This window comes from Rattus norvegicus, chromosome 3 (assembly GCF_036323735.1).
Source record: "Rattus norvegicus strain BN/NHsdMcwi chromosome 3, GRCr8, whole genome shotgun sequence".
Classification (NCBI taxonomy): Eukaryota; Metazoa; Chordata; class Mammalia; order Rodentia; family Muridae; genus Rattus; species Rattus norvegicus.
Window position 1 is genome coordinate 99,198,976 of NC_086021.1, and position 21,267 is coordinate 99,220,242.

At 45.9% G+C, this 21,267-nt stretch overlaps 1 long non-coding RNA gene across 2 annotated transcripts in view; it reads right to left on the reverse strand.

Moving 5' to 3' along the window:
- The window catches only part of LOC120101600 (uncharacterized), a 29,388-nt gene that overhangs the window by 4,168 nt on the left and 3,953 nt on the right, over positions 1–21,267 (reverse strand). For both annotated transcript variants that reach the window (XR_010065268.1, XR_005502290.2), the window contains 2 exons: positions 12,607–12,707; positions 10,203–10,299 (listed from right to left, as the gene is read on the reverse strand). This is a non-coding gene — a long non-coding RNA (uncharacterized LOC120101600). The remainder of the gene's footprint in view (positions 1–10,202; positions 10,300–12,606; positions 12,708–21,267) is intronic.

Sequence of the window (21,267 nt, forward strand, 5' to 3'; positions counted from 1 at the left end):
TCCCAAAAGGAGGGGTGGATGGCTTTTTGGTCATCCAATGGGTTATGGATGTTGTTGTTGCTTAGCTGGCTCAGTGGTTGTAAGTTGTTAAATGGTCTTGATCAGGGAGAAACAGGGTATAGGAAATTAGACTCAGGGATTTCTCTCTCTTTCTTTTCTCTATACTTCTTTCTTGTTTAGGAGGGGAAGAGTCGGAAAGAAATAACGGGCATAGAGGAATAATAAAGGGATAATAGGAATAAGGGTACTTTACTAAATTTACTCTTAAACCAAAGGACATTCTATAAGCCGATAATCTTAAATTGGTATCTTTGTATATTGATGTAAAATTGAGATTATATTTGGATACATTGGTATAGATTTTTGTATATTGATACAAAAATCAAGGTTATTTTATCACCAAGATAAAATAGATAACATGTTGTATATTATGTTTTAATTCTCTTACAAGGTATTGGACCATTTAAAAATACAATATTTAATTGCAGTTCTTTTGGAGCTGCTATTACAATGTCTTTAGGATAACTAAGTAATGTAAGTTAATAATTAGTCAATCAAGTTCATGGTCATGTTAGGTAGTAGTCTAGTTTATTACAGAAATGTGTTTCCTAAGTTGGACAGATAGTAAATGGTTAAAAACAAACAACACCTGCCTATTCAGACATTCTACAGATAGACGTCTTCAAAACCTCAGAGACCTACAGAATATGATGTTTAATGATTTTTCTTATTAATTTAAGACATTTTAAAAACAATGACACATGTCAGATCCTGGCAGCCTCCTCATTCAACTTCAAAGAAGATGATGAGCATCAAAGAATTTCTTTATGGAGTTTGCTTCAAATATGGCAAACTGCCGCTGGGGGTGGAGGGAGCCCTTAGTGCTGCAACTTCAGACAGAATGCTGTCCAAAAAGGACAATAGGATGCAGGGAACTTGATTGCCAAGCTTTGCAAGGACAAGGTAGGCAAGTTCTTCATAATTCTGCTTCTCAAAAAATCTGTCAGATAAACAGGGCCAGAAGGCTGCTGTATATGCCAGAAGACGGATGCTCCAATGTTATACAGACAAGATTCTCTGTCACTTCTATAGTTTTGGAATCTGTTTGCATGTACTTTCTGCATACTCAGTAATATTTATTCCTTCTCAGGTATTTATTGGGATTGAGGACTAGATAGTTATAGTCTCACAGTAAACTTTAGTTGTTTAGGATTTAAGAAAATACTTTCAGGTCTAAGAGAATGTTTTAAGTTAGCAATGCACATTATAATGGACAATGATTTAGGTACAGAACTTTAAACTCACCAAGATAAAATGGATAATTGAATAATTTCTGCAAAATTGTCAAATACATATGGACTAGACTTTGTGAATGTAATTTTTACCTGATAGTTTTTGTAATTGTTATTATTATATGCAGTTTATTATTGCAAGAGAAAAACTTTATTGGACTAAAAGGGGGCAATGTAGAAGGAGTCTCTTGTGTTTGGTTTGAAGCGTCACCTGTCAAGTAAAGCTAATTGGCCTGTAGTTGAGGCAGGAAATAGAAGGTGGGAGTTCGGGTAGGAAGTAAGGATTCTGGGACAGAGCCAGGTTTGGGAAGATTCCCCTAGAGTACATGGAGGCAAACAGAAGCACAAGAGCTGAACAGAGGTAACCAGCCACATGGCAGAATTTAAAATAGAATACTGGGATGATTAATATCTGAGGTAGTTGGGGAACGGCTGTTCTTATGGCCAAGGTATTTGTAAATATAACTTGAGTCTCAGAGTCATTACTCCGGGAGCTTGGAGATGGGAGGAAAACCCCACTTTATAGTCTCTCTCCCTTATGTTTCTTTTCTCAGGGCAGTTGTCATAGCAATGGAAACAAAGCTAGAATATGCACAACACAGGTGGCAGGATTGGGGTTGGGATATAGGAAGACCCCACCCTTGACCACCATGGGTGGTCACTTCAAGCCAAGCAAGCGCACAGGTGTATGACATCTGAAAATGGCATACCGGGTGTCAGTTGTTCTTTAAGACCACAACATGGTCCCATGACAACATGGCAGGGGTATGGTTCAGTTCTCAAACCTCTCCCTGTACTTTGATTGATGGGGTCCTACTTAATACTGGCAGCCCTTACTATTTGTCCCCTGCTCTTCTGTCCCCATGGGCAGACAGGCAGAATTATCCAGCAGTTTCTCTTGCCCAGATTCAGGCAGAGAAGGGTAGAGTCTCATATGTGTTCACTGACGGAAACTAAAATGGAGCTGTGTGTCAGCAATACAAACAACAAAAAAATTCCATGGAGACTCAAAATATCATTTATGCCTAACACTATTTTAAAATTGTGGTTCTTAGTCCACCTCAGTCAAACCTATTATTTAATGCCTTAATAAGGAAGCACATATTTGCTACACTATAAATTTGTGCTTTTAATATTTTGATACCATCTTAATATAATTAGCGTACTTTATAATCCTCTACATTTTTATTACATGCCTTGAGAATCATCATTCCCAGAAGGGATCTGGAAGCTTCTTTAGAATGACAAGGGATCTTGACTGAAGGAATGTCATGTGATCCTTTGGGGCAAGGATTTATGATCACATATTGTAATTTCTAGTTGACAAAAGATACATTTAGGAACTGAGAAGTCAAGTAAACTGCCCAAGATCGCACAATGTGAAGCCAAAATATAAGGAGCCACATTGTTGCTAAGTTGCCACATTGTTGCTAAGGAGCCACATTGTCAGAAATTGTCATTAATTCTCCGTATCTTACAGGAATAAGATCGTGTTTCCTAAGCCTAATATATCCTAAAAACCATGTTTTTTAACTTTTGCTGAACTTGTGACTATAATGTATACCCACTCCTTTGCCTTGCTAAACTTTGCCTTACTGAACCTGTGATATATGGTTGCCCTTTTGTCTTAGAAAAATGTGTCTCCCCATTTTTAAAATTTTAAAGAGGAATCACATTGAAGATTCCTCTTTCATAGGATGTATTGTTGAATTTATTTAGCACACAAGTAGCCTTGAGCTCTGAGTTTTGCACTCTTCTCTCCAGGTACTATCACACTTCTCTACCCCACAGATAGTCTTGAGCCCTGAGTCCCCCACTCCTCTCTCTAGGTGCTAACAGCCAATTATCTTGGCAGCTGTTTTCCATCAACCCTAGCCCTTTCCCATAAAAAGGGACCTCAAAAGCCAGTGACCAGCTGCTGTCTAAAACCTTGACTTTGGGAGAAGATGCCTGCTGGCCAGTTCTGAATAAGTTTGCTTTTATCAGACAGTCATGGGGATGGATTTCCCCCACTCAGGTTTAACATCTGGAGGCCCCAGGGAGATAAAAACCATTCCACACAAATTATGAAGCTGGACTCTTCTTTCTGGGGTCCCAGTAGCCACCCCAGGGCGTGTGCGCTTTGGGATCTGGAAGAAATGCTTCGGCTCTGCCAACTTCCAAAGTGAATAGCTTGAAAGGAAAACAGCAAGCTTTTTTATTTTATTATTTATTTTTCTGGAAGCCTTGTTTTGGTAAGTGATAGAAACCTTTGGCTTTTTAGACTTCTGTGTCATTTGTCTGCCCGGTTTCTGATTCTGATTCTGATTCCGGGGAATCCCAATGTGGAAATGAGGACGGTGTAACAAGGTTTGTGCACAAGAGGTCTAAGAACAGTAAGGGAAGACTGAAGATTTAAGCCCAAGAAGCTAGATGAGAGCCTGCCCTCTTGACCTGCACACTGGGCTGGGCCTTCCTGTCCCCTATAGGCTGCCAGCACTTTCTTCCTTCTGGTGATTTCCTTGTAGAATGTGATTGATGCTTTAACCCTCTGTCTCCCCAAGTGCCATGAGGGCTGAGACTGGCTTTGCTTATCTCTGATATGAGCCCTGAAAGGGTTCAAATAAACGTTTTGAGTGCACATGTCAGTAATGCTTAAATGCTTCATACATGAGAGTGCAAAGACCCTTTCTTTTCTGATACAATTTCACTGCTTTAAAGAGGGTAGAGAGGCTCCAAGCCAAAGAGTCTGCCCATGCTTTATAACACCATTAGCATGGGGCCTTGTGTTTTTATGGCACGTTTGATGTGTCCCAGGATTTTCATGTCTCTTTTGACTTAAGTTGCAAGTGTAAATTTGTCAGGATGTGAAGAGGACTCAGCTCTTGTGTCTTAGAGACAGAAATGGAAGCACCTTGGTGAACAGGGAGGCTTCAGAATCCATCTCTTTGTCTGGTCTGAGCCCACATCCTTATCTATCAATTTGGGACCAAGAGAGTGTCTGTGTGGCCAATGCAAGGACTCAGATAATGTGGGTAGTTCAAATGTGTTCCTGGTGCAGAACAAGGCCATGGTATCGTGGTGGCTATCTGGGATCAGTGCAAGGATAACATGATGGTAGTACCCCAAGGATGACATGATTGAGACCAATGGGTTCTGGGTCCATCTTGGGTGCATGCCCAGGCCAAGACACTGCCTTCTGGAAACTTTGGTTCTTAAATAACTAAGTGAGATACAGAGCAGGGTCTGCCAGCATGGTTCAGTACACCTTCACTGATTGTCTAAAACCTATGTCATGTCCTGCGTGTGTCTATCCGGGAAGTCATGGGTCCTCCCCTACCCGCAAGCTTCACAACAGGTAGGGAGACATCCACACACCATGAAGAAACTCAAGCCAGCACCAGTTTTGTAGTTTCTGGGTCAAAACTTCCAGGGTCTGACCTCAGATTTTATTCTCTGACATATTTTTGCACAGTACAACTTTGAAAAAAGATCTTCTCCTGACATTTATCACAACAAAGCTTTAGGCATAGAAACAGAAACTCCCTAGCAAAGTCGCAAAGCACCTGTGTCCTTTACAATGAGTCCTACTGACTGATAAACAGAGTTCAGGGCAAGGGCTGAGGGGATTCATAATGAGCATGATTCTGTTGGTGGAGGACGCAAAGTACTTGGGACCTCTTTCGTAAGGATGGCTCTATCCCCTAAGAGACAAAGCTCAGGATAAGGGCCTACACAATGTCCAGGGTGTTGAGGGATTGAGGAAGTTTGGCTCTATAGAATAGCAAAAAAACACCACAGGCTTATGAGACAGTGAATACTCCAGCCTTCTGGGTGACCAGCTGTCAATCATTTCCTTCCTTTGAGAAAAATAGGCTGGTATGTCTGACAAGGCTTTCTTGAAAATACCATGACTGCTTCTGTCAGGCATTTTATAGTCTTTGGACAGAGTCTGGCTCTCAGGTAGAGTTTGATGCACATTTAAGATCCTTCTGTCCCCTAGTCACTTTTACCAATTGAGTCAGGATCTCCCTCACCACACTCATCCATGTCCTCCACCTCCTTCTACTGTGCCCTGCAATTCTCTTCTTTCTACACTTTGATTCTTACAGTGAGCTTTAGGGATCCTTGTATCAGCCCCAGTGGACAAGATTGACTGCACGGGGCCTCTTCTATTAATGGAGTCATTTCTAATGGAGCCATATTTTGCAGTGCCAGACAGCTGTTTACACACACACACACACACACACACACACACACACACAGAGAGAGAGAGAGAGAGAGAGAGAATGTTGTGCACACACATACAGATACCCATACATATACACACAGAGATAACACACACATTCACACTCTCACACACATACATACACACTTTCACCCATGCACATACATATACACATACACTTGTGGGGAACAGTAGATCTGTGGAACGGGTGGTGTGGTTATGAGTGACCAGACCCACCCATAAAAATGGCAGTGAAAACCTATTGAGCAGTGAAAACCTATTATTACCCAAAAAGGGAAGTTTAAAAGAGGCTAACATGGAATTTAATGACTGTGGAGTAATAACATATCCTGTATCAAATTAAAATGCTAAAGCTGCCACTGGAAATAAGTGCTTTAGGAGTCACCAAGATTTCATGTTATTGCTGGTGGTCGGCTTGATTGTCCCACATATTCTGCATCGTGTATTCAAACTGGCAAGTGGCTCCATCAGAATGAGAACCTAGGAACACTGGGAGCATACCCCAGCCAAGGAAGTCCTGAGAGACTGAGTGACTTCCTTAAGACAAACACATCCTATGTTTCCTGAAAGCTGCAGAATGGAGTTGGGTGTGTGCTCTGAGGTTTGACTGGCTTGGCTGTGTGACTTCAGGACAGTCGCTCTGTTTCTCTGAGCCTCCATTTCTCCACACCAAAGATTTGGAAGCTCCTCATAGGCTGCTGAGTGCTGGGGACTGACAGTTCCTTTCCCTAGTTTCCTTCCTGTTCCCACCCATCCCTGATGGTGAAGCCCGGTTTCCATCTATATTACTTAAAATCAATAATTTATTATGTTTTTCCTGAGGGCTAGGCATCCTCTCATTCACTATCTAAGGCAATATTATTCATCCTATTTTATTGTCTAGGAAATGAGGCTTCAGTTGCCCAAAACCAAGGCACCAGAGCCAGGAGATGGCAGGGATTTAGACCCAGACCCTTCTGGTGTACAAGTGTTTCCTCTGATGCTTCTAGAGCAAGCCAGATCTGCAGCTTCAAACTGCAATTCTCCTTAAGATGAGGGGCTCACTCCCAGCACGTCCCCAGCCTAGCACAATGCTCTCCTAGCATTCTATCTAGATAAGCATCTAGAAACCAGTTTGTGGGATGGACGCTTGCTTAAGGTAAATTCTGGAAACATCTCTTCAGAGGCCCTAACATCCACAGACAATCAAGTCTGACTACCATAGAATGGATAAAATGGACCACATCTAGACGTGTGTGTGTGTGTGTGTGTGTGTGTGTGTGTGTGTGTGTGTGTGTGTGTGTGTTGCTATCAATCTTAGCTTGCCAATCCCAGGGTTTTTGTTTTTGTTTTAATGTTAAACTTCTGGTGAGGAGGTAGTTATTCCTGCAGCCCCATAGTGTGGTTTTGAAATATCTGCTTAGACGGAAAGCTAAGCAAAGAAATAGAGATCTATTAAATGTACAAGACAGAAGAAAAAGGGGCGTCCATAAAAGTCCTCTGAAACACTGTCAAAGGCTTGCCAGGTCAGTGAGGGCTGGCCCAACACTGCCAATTAGAGCAAATGAGAAACAGGCCTCCGTCTCAGAATTGAAGATGAAGAGCAGCATTTAACCTGTCTCCTAGCAGAAAACACGGCCCGTAATGCTTCATGTAATTTAATATTTTAAATTATGACCGTAAGTGTCTAAGCCTCCTGTTGAACAATAGAACACGGCAATAAAATTCTCAGTGGGGCTTTGGCTAGCATGGCCACAGGAATAATGGCTGTGGAACCAGAGCTGGAGCTGACCAGGGAAGTGGGCTTTACCTTCAATCCCATGACTCAGCCCTAGGTTCCCAGAGCCACCCTCTGGTGGCAGGAACCATTGAGTTGTGCTCATTGGCTGTTGGAAGGTGAGATACACTGGTGTGAGTAGCCTGCAGCAGAGCTTACAGAGTCCTGGCTATTCCAGAAGACTTATTTAAGGTATGGTTCTCAAGGCTGAGGAGATGGCTCAGTCAATACGGGGCTTGCCTGCCTTCAACCATGATGCCCAGAGTCCCATCCCTACAACCACATAAACAAACAAACAGGATGTGGTGATATGGGCTTATCATGGACACTGGAACAGATGGATCTCTGGGGCTTGCGAAACAGCCAGCCTGGGCTACATGGCAAGTTCCAGGCCAGCCTCAAAACACAAGGAGGATGGCATCGAGGACAACAGCCAAAGTTGTCCTCTGAATGACACATGCACACAAGTGCATCCTTACACACGCACACACACCCTACGTACATTAAGCTGTATGTAGTGGCTAATCTTCGTTGTGAGCTTGATTATATCTGGAATTAACTAAAAATCAAAAGCCCCCGGGCATACCTGTGAGGGATTTTGCTTGATTGGCTCATTTGGGGTTGGAAGACCCACCCTAAATCTGGGCTACACTTTCTGGTCGCAACCTATTTAAAGGAAGAAGGAAGCTTTTGCTTCTTGCCTGCTTGCTTGCCTTCCTCGGCACTGGAAAGTTCATCTATCCTAATGTCGAGGGAGTAATACCCTTCACAGGTATTAGAGTGTGCTTCTTCAAGATCCCAACATCTACTGAAGACAAAGGGAGACATCTAATCTTGTGAACTGAACATCTACCAGATTCTCCGTCTTTCCATCAGGAGACAGCCATTGTTGGACTAGCTGAACCACACAAAGCCTGTAATATACTCTAATAAACTCTTCTTTGATGGCTACAGAGTGATTCTATCATCCCTCTAGAGAACACTAGTACACTGTGGTCTTCACCCCTGGGGCACTTTGAAAACACTTTGTGCCAGAAGACCTGGTGACAGTCTTTGAAAAGCTCTCCCCTCGATTTTTCTTAGCACCTAGGGTTGAGAACAGTGCCTTAAATCATGGCTCTCATAAGGCAAAGTTGGTGGCATTTGGAACACGGCAGACCTTGGTTACACTGGAATGAAAGGCACAATCCTTGTCTAGCTGATGGGAGGAGGGGATGTACAAATGAGGAGGCAGATCCAGGAAGCCCAACAGAATCAGCAGGTAGTAGGTATCCCAAACAAGACTCGGGCATAAAGCCAGAACTTAGAACCTGAGGCTGAATTACACACTATCTATAAGAAACATTGTCTTCTTGTCCGGGAAGGGATGCAGTTAAGAGGCTGCTACAATGAACACTCCATTATTAGGGAACTGGTTTTTATTGTGGATAAGAGTGAGAGCAGAGCACAGGTAGAGGGAATAGCAAGAGTAGCGGGGTTGTAAGGAAAAGGAGTAGCTGGGGGGAGGGAAGCTCGGACGGACTTTGAAATGTACTTCTGAGTAGGGACTGAGGGAGCCTGGAGGCCAGCATGCACTTTGATATGCTGATAGACACCACAGGTAGCCATATGTCCCTTCTGTCAGAGGTAAGGGAAATGATTCCTTTTGGCAGATGGGAACCGGCTTCACAAGTTCCTGAGGAACGCTGGCTTTTAAGAGATAAACAGAAATCCTCTGATAGCCCAGCTTGAGTTTATTTTGGGACATATGGACTGCCTTTGGGAGTTTGAGGAACTGGAATTTCCTTTGGACTTGATACTGATGATTCAGTTTCAAAGGTGCCCCCAAACTAACTAGGCCCAGCTACAAATGACCAGCCATCTCTCGACCCCTGCCAGTGCTTGCTCATTTAGATAGTCCTCATCCCCAAACTCTGCTAAGCTTCATCTGCAAAAGCCAAAAGTCAGCACAGAAAATTAGTGACGGCCAAGGTTTCCTGCAAGATCGCTCATCCGAGAGCTTAAAGAACAAGCAGAATTAAATGGCAGAGAGGAACCCATACGGTGACTTGTTGAGAACAAGAAAAACATAAGAAAAGAGAAAGATCAGACGTAAGTGGCATGGAACACTGCACCCTTGCTCAGTGCTACGGGGAGAGGGTCCTGCATTAACTAGTGCTATAGACTCCTCTGTACCTAGTCAGCCCCCATGCGTGACACCTGACTTTGCAGCGTTGTAAAATGAGCCACCTCACTGGTGCTCATTTGGATCCCCAGGCCCTTCTCCTAAAGCGAGGGTGCTCTTATTATGAACTGAGGACATTGGTTTCTCACACATCCGGCAGGTGAGACCTTGGTATATCAGTCTGTAAGATGCGGCTTGCCACGGAGCATGTGGAGTGGTGCACACGGGTGAGTGGCTCACGTGGTCCCAGACACATGTCACCACACACTTGCTCCACGTCCCTTCACACTGCATCTCTCCACATCCGCCAGATGATTTTGCTCTTCCCATTTTTTTTCTAGAATTTATGTTTCGTTTGCTTGCTTTTCTCCCCAGCCCCACTCCCCACCCTCCCACCCAAGGTCTTCTCTGTGGCCTTGGTTGCCCTGGAACTCATTATGTAGGTCAGGCTGGCTTCCTGAACTCATAAAGATCTGCTTACCTCTACCTCCTAAGTGCTGGGATTAAAGGTAGGACTTAGGTTTTTACCTTCCAACAGGACCTCATTCTTTGTCCATCAACCATCCGTATCACCTGTGGGGCATTCTGCGCCTCCTTCTTGATGGCCACCCCCTGCCCAAGTCTTGCCTCCATTGATGAGAGCTGGGGATGAACCTATGGTCTTTTGTCATCAGGACATCCCAGAGAAAGGGTGTAAGAAAACCCGTGCTGTGGGCCTCACTGCCACCTCCACTTGAGGCAAGAACAGGTCAAGTCACTTACTTCACGCCAAATAGTACATGAGAGAGTTGGAACCCAAACCCGGAAGTCGGCACCAGAGTTCAGATTCTTCTCCTCCATATTACTTTGTTGTCTGTTGCTGTAACAAAAAGCCAAGAACAGGAAATTTATAGTGAAGAAAAGTTTATTTGGCCTGAGTTCTGGAAGCTAAGTCCTCTGAAAATCTGCCATTAGCATCTACTTGACTCCTGACAAAGAACTTCTTGTTGAAGCATAGCCTGGCAGAGGGCAACACGGAGGCAGGCAGAGCAAGACAGCTCTTCCTGTAAGGCCACCATGTCAACATGGGGACTCCATCCTTGAGACTTTAGCCACTTCCTAGTCCCTTCTGATCTCGGCAGATTTGATGAGGTGGGTTAACATGATTCTTCCTCCTTTTCCATGATGTGTGTAGATGCACAGGAATGTGCAGGTGTATACATGTGTGTGCACATGGAAGTCAGAGGTCAACCTAGGGTGTTGCTCTTTAGGAACTGTCCACTCTGCTTTTTGCACATTCACCTACACCTCACCCACGGGCTAGGCTGACAGGCCAGTGAGCCCCCAAGTCACCTGTCTTTGCCTCCTGAGTACCAAAATTAAAGGTGTGTGCCACCACACCCAGCTTTTTATGTGGGTTCTGGGGATCAAATCAGGTCCTCATGCTTGCATAGCAAGTCCTTTACTATCTCTCCAGCTCAGTTCTGCTTGGTGATAGACTAAATGGAAGCTCAAGGAGGCCTATGGCTAGTGCTAGGCTAGGATGGTAAACCATTACCATTGGTGGTCATCTCCTAAACAGTGTTCTTCAAGACTTTAAGGGTACTGAGGGAGAGGCTTCACAGAAGAGGCAGGAGGTCTCAGGAGCTCTCTGCTTTTGTTCCTCTCACCCACACTGACTACAAAGCAGAACTCCATGCCTTCTAGAAGGCTGTCTAGACTGCCAGAGTGGAGGTAGGGCAGCAAATAGTCACACATGGGGGAATTTTTGCTTTTATTACACATTAGGGGTGCAATTTGTTCCTGTTAGGTATGCATCGGGCTGCCTCATAAGACTTCGCTTGAAGAAAAGGACGAACAGCTTAAAAATAGCTGAAAAGGAGGGGGGAAAAATGAAAGCCAAGTATGAGCTTTATAAGGCTGGGCCCTGTCACAGGTGGGTCTGTGCTGTTCTGTCACAGGTAAGCTGTGCTGTCCTGTCACAGGTGGGTCTATACTGTCCTGTCACAGGTGGGCTGTGCTGTCCTGTCATACAGGTGGGTCTGTGCTGTCCTGTCACAGGTGGGCTGTGCTGTCCTGTCACAGGTGGTCTGTGCTGTCCTGTCACACAGGTGGGTCTGTGCTGTCCTGTCACACAGGTGGGTCTGTGCTGTCCTGTCACAGGTGGGTCTGTGCTGTCCTGTCACAGATGGGTCTGTGCTGTCCTGTCACAGGTGAACTGTGCTGTCCTGTCACACAGGTGGGTCTGTGCTGTCCTGTCACACAGGTGGGCTGTGCTGTCCTGTCACAGGTGAACTGTGCTGTCCTGTCACACAGGTGGGTCTGTGCTGTCCTGTCACAGGTGGGTCTGTGCTGTCCTGTCACACAAGTGGGTCTGTGCTGTCCTGTCACACAAGTGGGTCTGTGCTGTCCTGTCACAGGTGGGTCTGTGCTGTCCTGTCACACAAGTGGGTCTGTGCTGTCCTGTCACAGGTAAGCGGTGCTGTCCTGTCACAGGTGAACTGTGCTGTCCTGTCACAGGTGAACTGTGCTGTCCTGTCACAGGTGAACTGTGCTGTCCTGTCACACAGGTGGGTCTGTGCTGTCCTGTCACACAGGTGGGTCTGTGCTGTCCTGTCACAGGTAAGCTGTGCTGACCTGTCACAGGTGAACTGTGCTGTCCTGTCACAGGTGAACTGTGCTGTCCTGTCACACAGGTGGGCTGTGCTGTCCTGTCACACAAGTGGGTCTGTGCTGTCCTGTCACAGGTGGGTCTGTGCTGTCCTGTCACACAGGTGGGTCTGTGCTGTCCTGTCACAGGTAAGCGGTGCTGTCCTGTCACAGGTGAACTGTGCTGTCCTGTCACAGGTGAACTGTGCTGTCCTGTCACACAGGTGGGTCTGTGCTGTCCTGTCACAGGTGGGGCCGTGCTGCCCTGGGCACAGTGAAAGTTATAAGGAGCTTAAGAGCAAGGATGAAGCCAAGCTGGGTAGGAGACAGTGCCTCTCTCTTGGATTTGAACTTTTGAGTTTTGTCTATTAGAACATAGGTGTTAGGATCTGGGGGCAAGGGTAACATAGTCCAATTTGTAAAGAGATTGCCGATCTCAATTTGATTTCCAGAACCCATGCTGTAGTTTTAAAGCAAGCAAACAAACAAATAAATAAATAAACAAACAACAGACAGAAACATATGTGGAAACATATACCTGCAATCCCAGCACTGGGAAGTGGAGAAAGATGGATCCCTGAGCCTCCCTGGCCAGCCAGCCTGCCATACTTGGTGACTTCTAGGCCAACAAGATCCTGTCTGAATAAACCAAGGTGGATGGCAACTGAGAAATGGCACCCAAGGTTGATTCTAGCCTCCCCATGCATGCGCACATAGTTCACATGCACCCATGAACCCTTGAACAGGCACACACACACACACACACACACACACACACACACACAAACAGGAAATGGCCTCTTTGACATTGACAAGACTCAAGTCACAGACAGTTTTAGTCTCTGTTAAGTTTGTGGCACTCCCCCTACCTCCAATAGGTCAGTAGGATCAACAGTTTGACCTCCACCCAAGTGGGAGTAGGAGGCAGGAGACAGGCACCAGGCACACCTAGCATCAGAGATGGGTCCCGCACACATCTGTGGACAAGGTGTTCCCCTCATGCAATACAGCATGCAGGCCCCAGGAACATACTGAGCAGCCATGCACACTGTTCTGCAGAGGCTTGTGGAAAACTCTGGAGTCTTCTTCACATCTGTAGGACTAAAGCAGCAATTTCCTGTTGGCATACAGACATGGTGTCCTCAAGGGAACACATGGTCCTGGGTGTTCGTGGGCAGCCCTGCCACCTCTGTCCCTTTCCTTGCTGAGAGTCAAAGTACAGACGGGTTGGGCTGTTGGGTGGCAGTGGACCAAGGCTCATGGATACCCTTGAGGCTCCAACGTGCAGCAGGTAATGTCAGCAGTTGTGCCTCATTTCACTGAGCACTGGTGTTACTGAGCGCTCTGCCCATATGACTGAGTTACAGGCACAGCCCAGTGTAAGAGGAACACTGCATAGTTCCATTCAACAGGTGAGAAGACTAAAGTCTAGGGAGGTTATCCAGACAGTGAGCAGCAGAGCAGAGTTCGAACCCAAGTCAGCTGCCTAAGGCTTTACCTTTGAATGAGCTCCACTTTCATATCTGGTGTATATGGGGTAATGGAACCCATCAAGCCTATACACCTGACTCCTGCCTTATTTTCTTTATGCCATATATCCTGGGGACAAGGGGTGGGTGGAATATCACCCCCAAATAAGCACCAACTATTTATGTTTGTAGGTAGTAAAGCATCTTCCTCTTACGCATTAAAACAGGCATGTGGCATACAACAGAGCCATGTCCTCTCTGTGACAGTGAACATTCATGAGGATAGCCAAGAATAGTGATATATTCCTGAAATCCCAGCCCTCGGGAGGCTGAGGCAGGAGGATCACTGGGAGCTTGAGACCAGTCTGGACTGTAGACTAAGATCCTATCCCAACAAACAATCCCTCACCCCTAAAATATTTATGAGGGCACAGAAACAAGTGTCTGGCACACATGGTATGGTGGTACATACAAGCCAGTGTGAACTGTCCCCTGAGAGGGTGTGCTTGTCAGTGTCACTGGGCCTGGCCCCAGCTCCACCCTCAGGCTTAAAATCCTAGCAGGTTCCACGTTGTCCTCAACATTGGCACCCACATCCCTGGAGCCTCCTTGTTGTACCAGCCCCCCAAAGTGGCCTGATGAAACTTGGTATAGGTTAATCAGGTATGGGCTTAGCTCAGCCCAAATGAGACTTGAACACTTCGGGGCTTTGTTGTCAATTCTCCCAACACAGTGTAAAAAGTAATTGTCAATTAAGAAACCCATCAGCTGAGGGAGGGAGAAAGATCGATAGAGTGGACCTATCCTGAGCGTTGTGATGCAGGTTAGGATTCCAGCAGCTCAAGCCCTCCAAACAGGTACACAGAGTAATTGGCTTCTCCCTAGTGACCTGTCCTGCAGACCGCACAACTCTCCAATTAACATGTCCCATTGACAGGCACACAATTATTTGGGCTCACTGTACCCTTGTCAGTGTTTGTTCAATCAGAGCTTGCAAGCCCACGGAAAGTGCACAGAATAGCAAATACAAGTGGATCTCAGAGGCCAAGCAGAGAAGGGGCTAAAAGGAACCTCACAGTTGGACTTCTCTTTCAGTTGTGATGCCTGCCCAGCATCCCTGATTGGCTGGAACTGTCCCAAGCTCGGCTGGGAAATGGAGAGGAGGCTACATGTGGCTTGGCTGGCATCTGTTTGTACAGTTGATCAGGGAGGAGAGGACACTTTACTCCTTGTCCCACTTGAACCTGACACTGAGCAGTTAATGGCAGTGTCACTTCTTCTTCCTGGATCTGCCAATCTGTCTCCCAGTCCCCAGGGGCTCCTCCCAGCCAGTCCCCGGCTTTGCTAGCTTCATCTGTGGCATCCTGCCTTGCTCTCTTCTCATGAACACACCCACAGTTCCTCCCATTGAGAACGAGTCTTTATAACAAGCATCACTTGTCTCAATGCATCACAAGGATACAAGAGGCTTAGATAGAGGCACTTGGACCAATGTGCGACAGACACTGCAGAAAAGGGTGGTGGGAAAATAGAAATAGTTTTATGAGGTGTCTTGCATTGGGTTTTATCGCTGTGAAGATATACCATGACCTTATAAAGGAAAATGTTTCATTAGGGCTCTGGTTCACAGTTTCAGAGTCCACTATCATCATGGCGGGAAGCATGTCAGTGTGCAGGCAGATATGATGTTGGAGAACGAGCTGAGATGTTGATCCCAAGGCAGCCAGGAGGAGGCTCTGATTCCACACTGGGCAGAACTTGTTCATAGGAAACCTGAAAGCCTGCCTAGACAGTGATGCCCAGCCTCCAACAAAGCCACATCTACCCCAATAGGGCCACACCTAATAGTGTCACTCCCTATGGCTAGGCATTGAAATACATGAGTCTATAGAGGCCAAACTTATTACATAAGGGGAGAGGCTCAAGGGGGGGAGGATGTAGAAGGTTGGGAAGGTAGTGGTAGGGTGAGTAAGGGAGAGAGTGGCTAGAGTAGGAGGGAAGCCTTGCTGACCAGCTGAATGGGTACACAAACTGTTGCAGTTGAGTGACAGAAAGGCAGGTCAACATCTGAAAGGCCATTTAGTGTGGTTGTAGTGTGGGCTCCGGGCTAGGTGTTGGGCAGAATCTTAGCAGGGACAGTTCCAGGCTATGGACTATAGGAAAAGCAATGATTCTCTCTGCACCTCTGGTTTGTTTTTTCTCTAAATAATGACAGAATTTTCCTTACACTTTACTTGTTAGGACCAAATTGCACCTGTGAAACACCTTAAGCAGTGACTGTGGTGGAGAGCTAAAGAAGCACCAGATGCTAAGTTCTGTGTTATTGTCACCATCGCTAGTAATAGACAGAGAAGTGGGGTGGGTAGATGTGTATAAAGTGAGGAAGATGAACAGATAAATAAACATTTGATGGGGGGAGGGTAGACAGGTGAGTTAATGCACACATAGGTAACTGGATGGGTGGATGGATGGATGGGTGGGTGAGTGAATAGTCATTGAACTGTGTTGTTTAAGGAGTCGTGTCAGGAAAAAAAAATCATGTGTGTTCACTGCAGACACAATTTCTTTTTGAAGATTTTCAATCTGTGCTTGGTTGACTCTTCAGAAACAGAGCCAAGGACACAACTGTCTGGCTGCCATGACTAATGCTTGACACTTTAGAAAGTGTCATCTCATGCTTGGAGCACTGGCTCACCAGGCCTTAAGTACAGCCCCAATACCAGCAAAACTTACATCCCACTCATAAACTTAGGCAGAAAAAAATCTAAATATAACATTCATTCATAGAATTTACCAAGACATTCTTATAAAATCCATTATGGTGGTGTAAGGTTCAGCCCAGGAATGCAGGGTTAGTTCAAGTGTCAGAAAAGCACTCACATACATCATCTTACTAGCAAGGGAAATGTCCATTTCCTCTGATTACATCCACATTGCCAAAATGATGTACATAGCATTCAGCATTCTGCATGACTCGCATAACCAGAAACTCTTGGCAAAGTGGGGAAATATATGCATTTTCATAATCTGTTCTGTATTCGATGATGAAGCTTTAGACAGAGTTAAGAACAAGACAGAGCCCTCGTCTGACACAGCCCATGCTGATTGGCTCATCAGTGAACCTGAGATCCCAACCAATGTGGTAAAGGGAGAGAGAAATAGTTAATATGTAAAGGCTAGGAAGAAACACAGCTGTGCCCATTTGTGTCTCCATGTAGAAGCTACAGCCTTCTTGGAGGCAGAGTTCTCGACCACTGCCCAGGACAAGGTCAATATATAAACATCGATTGCACTCTCCTTCCCCAGCAATAACCAATTTAGAACTGTAGTAAAAAGACTCCTTTCCAGGCAGCAAGACAGGCTGAACAGCGCAAGGAATAAACCTCACAAGAAATGGGCTTGATTTTTATGGAGAAGCTGATACAGGTTTACAAGAGGAAATAAAAAGAAGAATTGGCCAGACCGGAGCACTGTGGGAAATGATGAGGGCATGACAGCAGGCGAGAGGCTTCCCAGGGCTCCTGTCAGGTACCCTTCCCAACACACAGGCACAGTTAGCTGCTGAAGCCAGGAAGGCTTTGGGCTCTGGTCTCTGAGCACTTCAGTAAGTCTCCTCCACAGTGATAGGCTGTACTTTCATGCCCACTTATGATGAGCTCCTCTAATCATGTGCTATTTTGCCACCATGCCTTCTCCCTCTTCACAATATGGTATGGATATTTTCCATGTCATTAAGTGGTGTTTGATAAAAGAAATCATGTAGAATGGTTCTCCAAGGCAGATAAGCCTTGGCATTCTGTTTCAAAGATGGGGGTGGGGGGGAGGCACAAAGGGATGGAGAGGAAGACAATATCCAATCTGCACCGATTCCACACCATCTAATTCTTCTTCTAGTCACCCAGAGATGCAGAGCTTTCTGTCTACCTCCTGCCTTATTATCTCCCCTCTTGAAAAAGGCAGAGTGCCGAGCCACTCAGACTGAGGCTTGAACCTGATCTCTAGGCCTTGGCTCTGCCCAGCCTCATAGAGCTGGGGATAAAGGTTCCCAGTGCTTGTTTTCCCTGGCTTTCATCAGAGTGCCTGACGCAGTGCTGCATGAGTGGACTGTATGGGCTGTGCAGTGTTTGAGGGCTGAATGCCATTCTCCATGTTATTCTGCAGAACGTGTCATGTAGCAATGTAGCACTAAACATTACCAAGATGGCATGACAGCCACACTCCCTCAAAAGCTTGGAGGAGGGTCTTCCCTTATCTTTTCTAGTCCTGGTGACTGTACATGTCATTACACAGAAACCCTGGGTCCCTGAGTTCCCATGTCTCGGGTCTTCATCTCTTTTTTTCTTGTAAGTCTTTAGCCCTTGAATTTTGGAAGTCTTACTTCCAGGATGGATTTGTCAAATTCCATAACTTAATCACATCTGTTAAGACTCTATTTCCAAATACCATCAAAGTAAAGAGATGCTAATACCATAAACAGAAAGTCAATAGTACAGCATGGTTCTGAGGAGAGTTCAGGCCTCAATACCAGTTAGACAGTGTGGTGGGGGATCTGATGAGAGCTCAAGCCCACAAGGCAGTGTGGTGTTGGGAGTGGTGCCTTCTTATATGTCTCAGAGGAAGGAGGTTTCAGGTAATCAGACTCTCTCTGATTCCCCATCAGGCAGCAGGAGTGTGTGTGTCTGTGGTTGGGGGAGTTGCACTGTCAGAAAGAACTGTGTGACTCCAAGGACACAGGGGAAGTAAGGAGGCACATATCTAGTTTATGTGAACCCATTATACAGATGGGAAGATGTGTTGCCATCAGTGGCTCTCTGATGCCCTGGCTCTGGCAACTTGAGGTCCATAAGCTTCCATGGAGAAGTGAGAATGTCATTTTCCTGGAGTCTAAGCTCCCAGAGAGTCTGTCAGGGATTCAGAGGTTGAGGAAAAAATGGGATAGGAGGGCTTGACCATTGAGGTTCTAAATGTGCTCAAAGATAGACAGATTGAGGGTAATATTTGCTCAGAAGAGAAGATGAGGGCAGGATAGAACGTGTAGGCATCCTCTAGAACCATGAAGCACTGGAGCCGGCATGCCTGCAGAGAACCAAGCACTGGACTGGGACGAGGATCAGGAAGGAGTCCAAATAGGGCAGGACCCAGATCACCGACAGCCTCACAAATCCAATCACCATGACCCGGAGCAACCTGGAAGCCACTAAGATGATTTTGAACAAACAGGTTGGAAGATGCAAACAATAGCCCCCATTGAGGGCCCTGAGAGGTAGCAGATACCAGCCCTGCAGAAGACACAACTTGGACCAGGTGCTGGCCGCAGTGGAGATGAAGATAAAAGTAGGAGTCAACATTTCCAGGTGTCTGTAGGTGTGAGAAAAGGGAAGGGCTTCCAGATAATCGAGAGTGTTTCAGTCTGCACAGCTAGAAGGACATAGTTGTAGACTGAGCTGAAGAAAACTCTGAGTGGATCTGAATGATGGGGGAAAGACCAGGAATTGACTTTGAGACCTGTTGAGTTTCAGATGCCTGTTAAGAAGAGGCGATAGTTAGATGGGTCAATATTGAGTTTAGAGTAAGGCCTGAGCTGCCCATGCAACCTTGAGAATTGTCAGCACAGAGATAATATTTCACACTCTGAGAATAGACAGAGTCACAGTGGGAGTGAGATCAGATAAAGAATAAGTTCAAGGGTTGACTTTTACAAAGAATACCCCAACTATTATGAAGAGGGGCCCTAACAGAGGAAGCTGAAGAACTGACCAGCAAGGTGTGAAGAAAACCAAGAATGCAGTGGAGACCCAGTGGAGAGAAATTTCAAAGGAAGATGCAGACCAGATATGCCAAACTTGCAGCTGAACCCAATTATGAGCACCAAGGAGTGATTCTTGGTGTCCTTGAGGTCACTGGTTGTGTAGTGATTTCCTCCCATTGAAACATTCTATCCTAAAAGGAAGCTTGTAAAGGCTTAGGGCATGTTAGTGGAAGTTTACTACAACTCAAGAAGTAAACAACTCGCAAATCTCAGGAAATACCTGAACCCAACTAGATGCACAAGGCTCTTTGCTCTCCAAGGTTATTTAAGCAATAAGGACTGCTAAAGGGATTCAGACCATCTGAGCTGCTTAGAACAAACTTGCCTGTGGAACTGCCTGTAAGTCATCTGGGGAATCCTTGGGTTTCAGATTTTGTGAGTTGTCACCCATTCTAGGATAAGGTTTCAGTGATGAAGTTGTTTTTTTATTCTCCATGATTCTGGAAGTAACCCCATTTAAACTCAGATTCACTAAGTCATACTTTGGTGGTATCTTACATTGATCTGTTTCTTATCTGGAATAAATACACATTAACGTTGTGTCTTTACCAGAAAAGTGTCATGTAACATTGGTATCCATAGCAAGAGCAGGTTCTGGGGAGTGATGGATGAAAGCTAGTTGGATGGAACCAAAAGAGATAAAAGAACTGGAAGACAGCATCAGAGACAGCCCTGGGACTCCCTGACAGATGATGGGCTTGCAGGTGTTTGTTTTGGAAAGGAGCTGAAAAAGTGGGGGAAGTTCTGAAGGAGACGGTGGGGTCCAGAGATGTCCTATCACTGTCTAGAAAGAAGAAATGACGACACATGCTGTATTGGGAATGATGCAGTAGAAAAGGAAGTTGCAGACATAAGTCTCAGCCATCTTCCTGCCTCCACACCCCTGCAGCACTGAGGTTACAGGTGCCAGTGGCCACTCTCAGCTTTTTACATAAGTTCTAGGAATTGGAGTTCAGGTCCCCATGCATAGAAAGCAAATACTCTTATGTGCTCCAGTCCCTAATTCACTTTATTTTCCAAAGAAACCAAGGCAAGGCCTTGATCTGAGAGTGGAGGAGGAAGAGCTGGAGGCTGAGGTGAGAAAAGGCAGGTGCAGCAGATGCCCAGATAACACATTAGGAAAAGTAAACAGAGCAGGCTAGAGTCCAGCAAATCTGGACTGAATTTGAAAAGCTCGAGATTTTATCTCAGGAAAGACAAGGCGTCTCTTTCTTTCTCTCTTGGTTGTCCTTAGCTGTCCCCCACTCCCAGCACAGAGATTGGCATTTAACACATTCTCCATGACTGAGTGAATGCATTAGCATGGGACATGCAACAGGGAGATGCTGTCCCTAATGCCTGAGGGTGCTTTCTCTTGGGCCACCATAATCTCCCTCTGGAGAACAGTGTGAAACCCCAGCTGTGGTCACCTTAGAGCCAGCCATACTTCCTGAAAGTTAATTAACTTGAAGGTGTTTTCCCTTCTGTTCTCAGCTGTGGAAAGCCAGGCTTCCTTCTTGCTGACCTCAATTAACTGCTTCTTCTGAGAGCTCCCACACTCCTTGAGAAGGCCTTACTATGTAACTGGCTGGGATCTGGGCCAGGAGCCTGGTTGGGCCTGCATCTCGGGCCCTCTAAAGACCAAGGGCTGCTTTGTCCACGGGGTGTACCCAGTAGGAAGAGGCCTAACCAGCCTTCCCCAACTTCCCCTCCTGACCCAAAGGTCCTAATAGCAAGAGGCTGACAGCCCAGGCAGTGTTCTGCCCACCCCCACCCTAACTCCTGTGAAATCCCCTCCCCTAGGCTCCTCTCCAAGCCAGCAGGTCCCAGTCATTAGCTCTTGTGCTTCCTTCCTGTTCTGCTCTGTCAGGGAGCCTTGACCTCCACAAGAGGCCTGGGAGAGGAGCCCCAGCAAAGTAGATTTTGAGAGTCCTCTGACTGT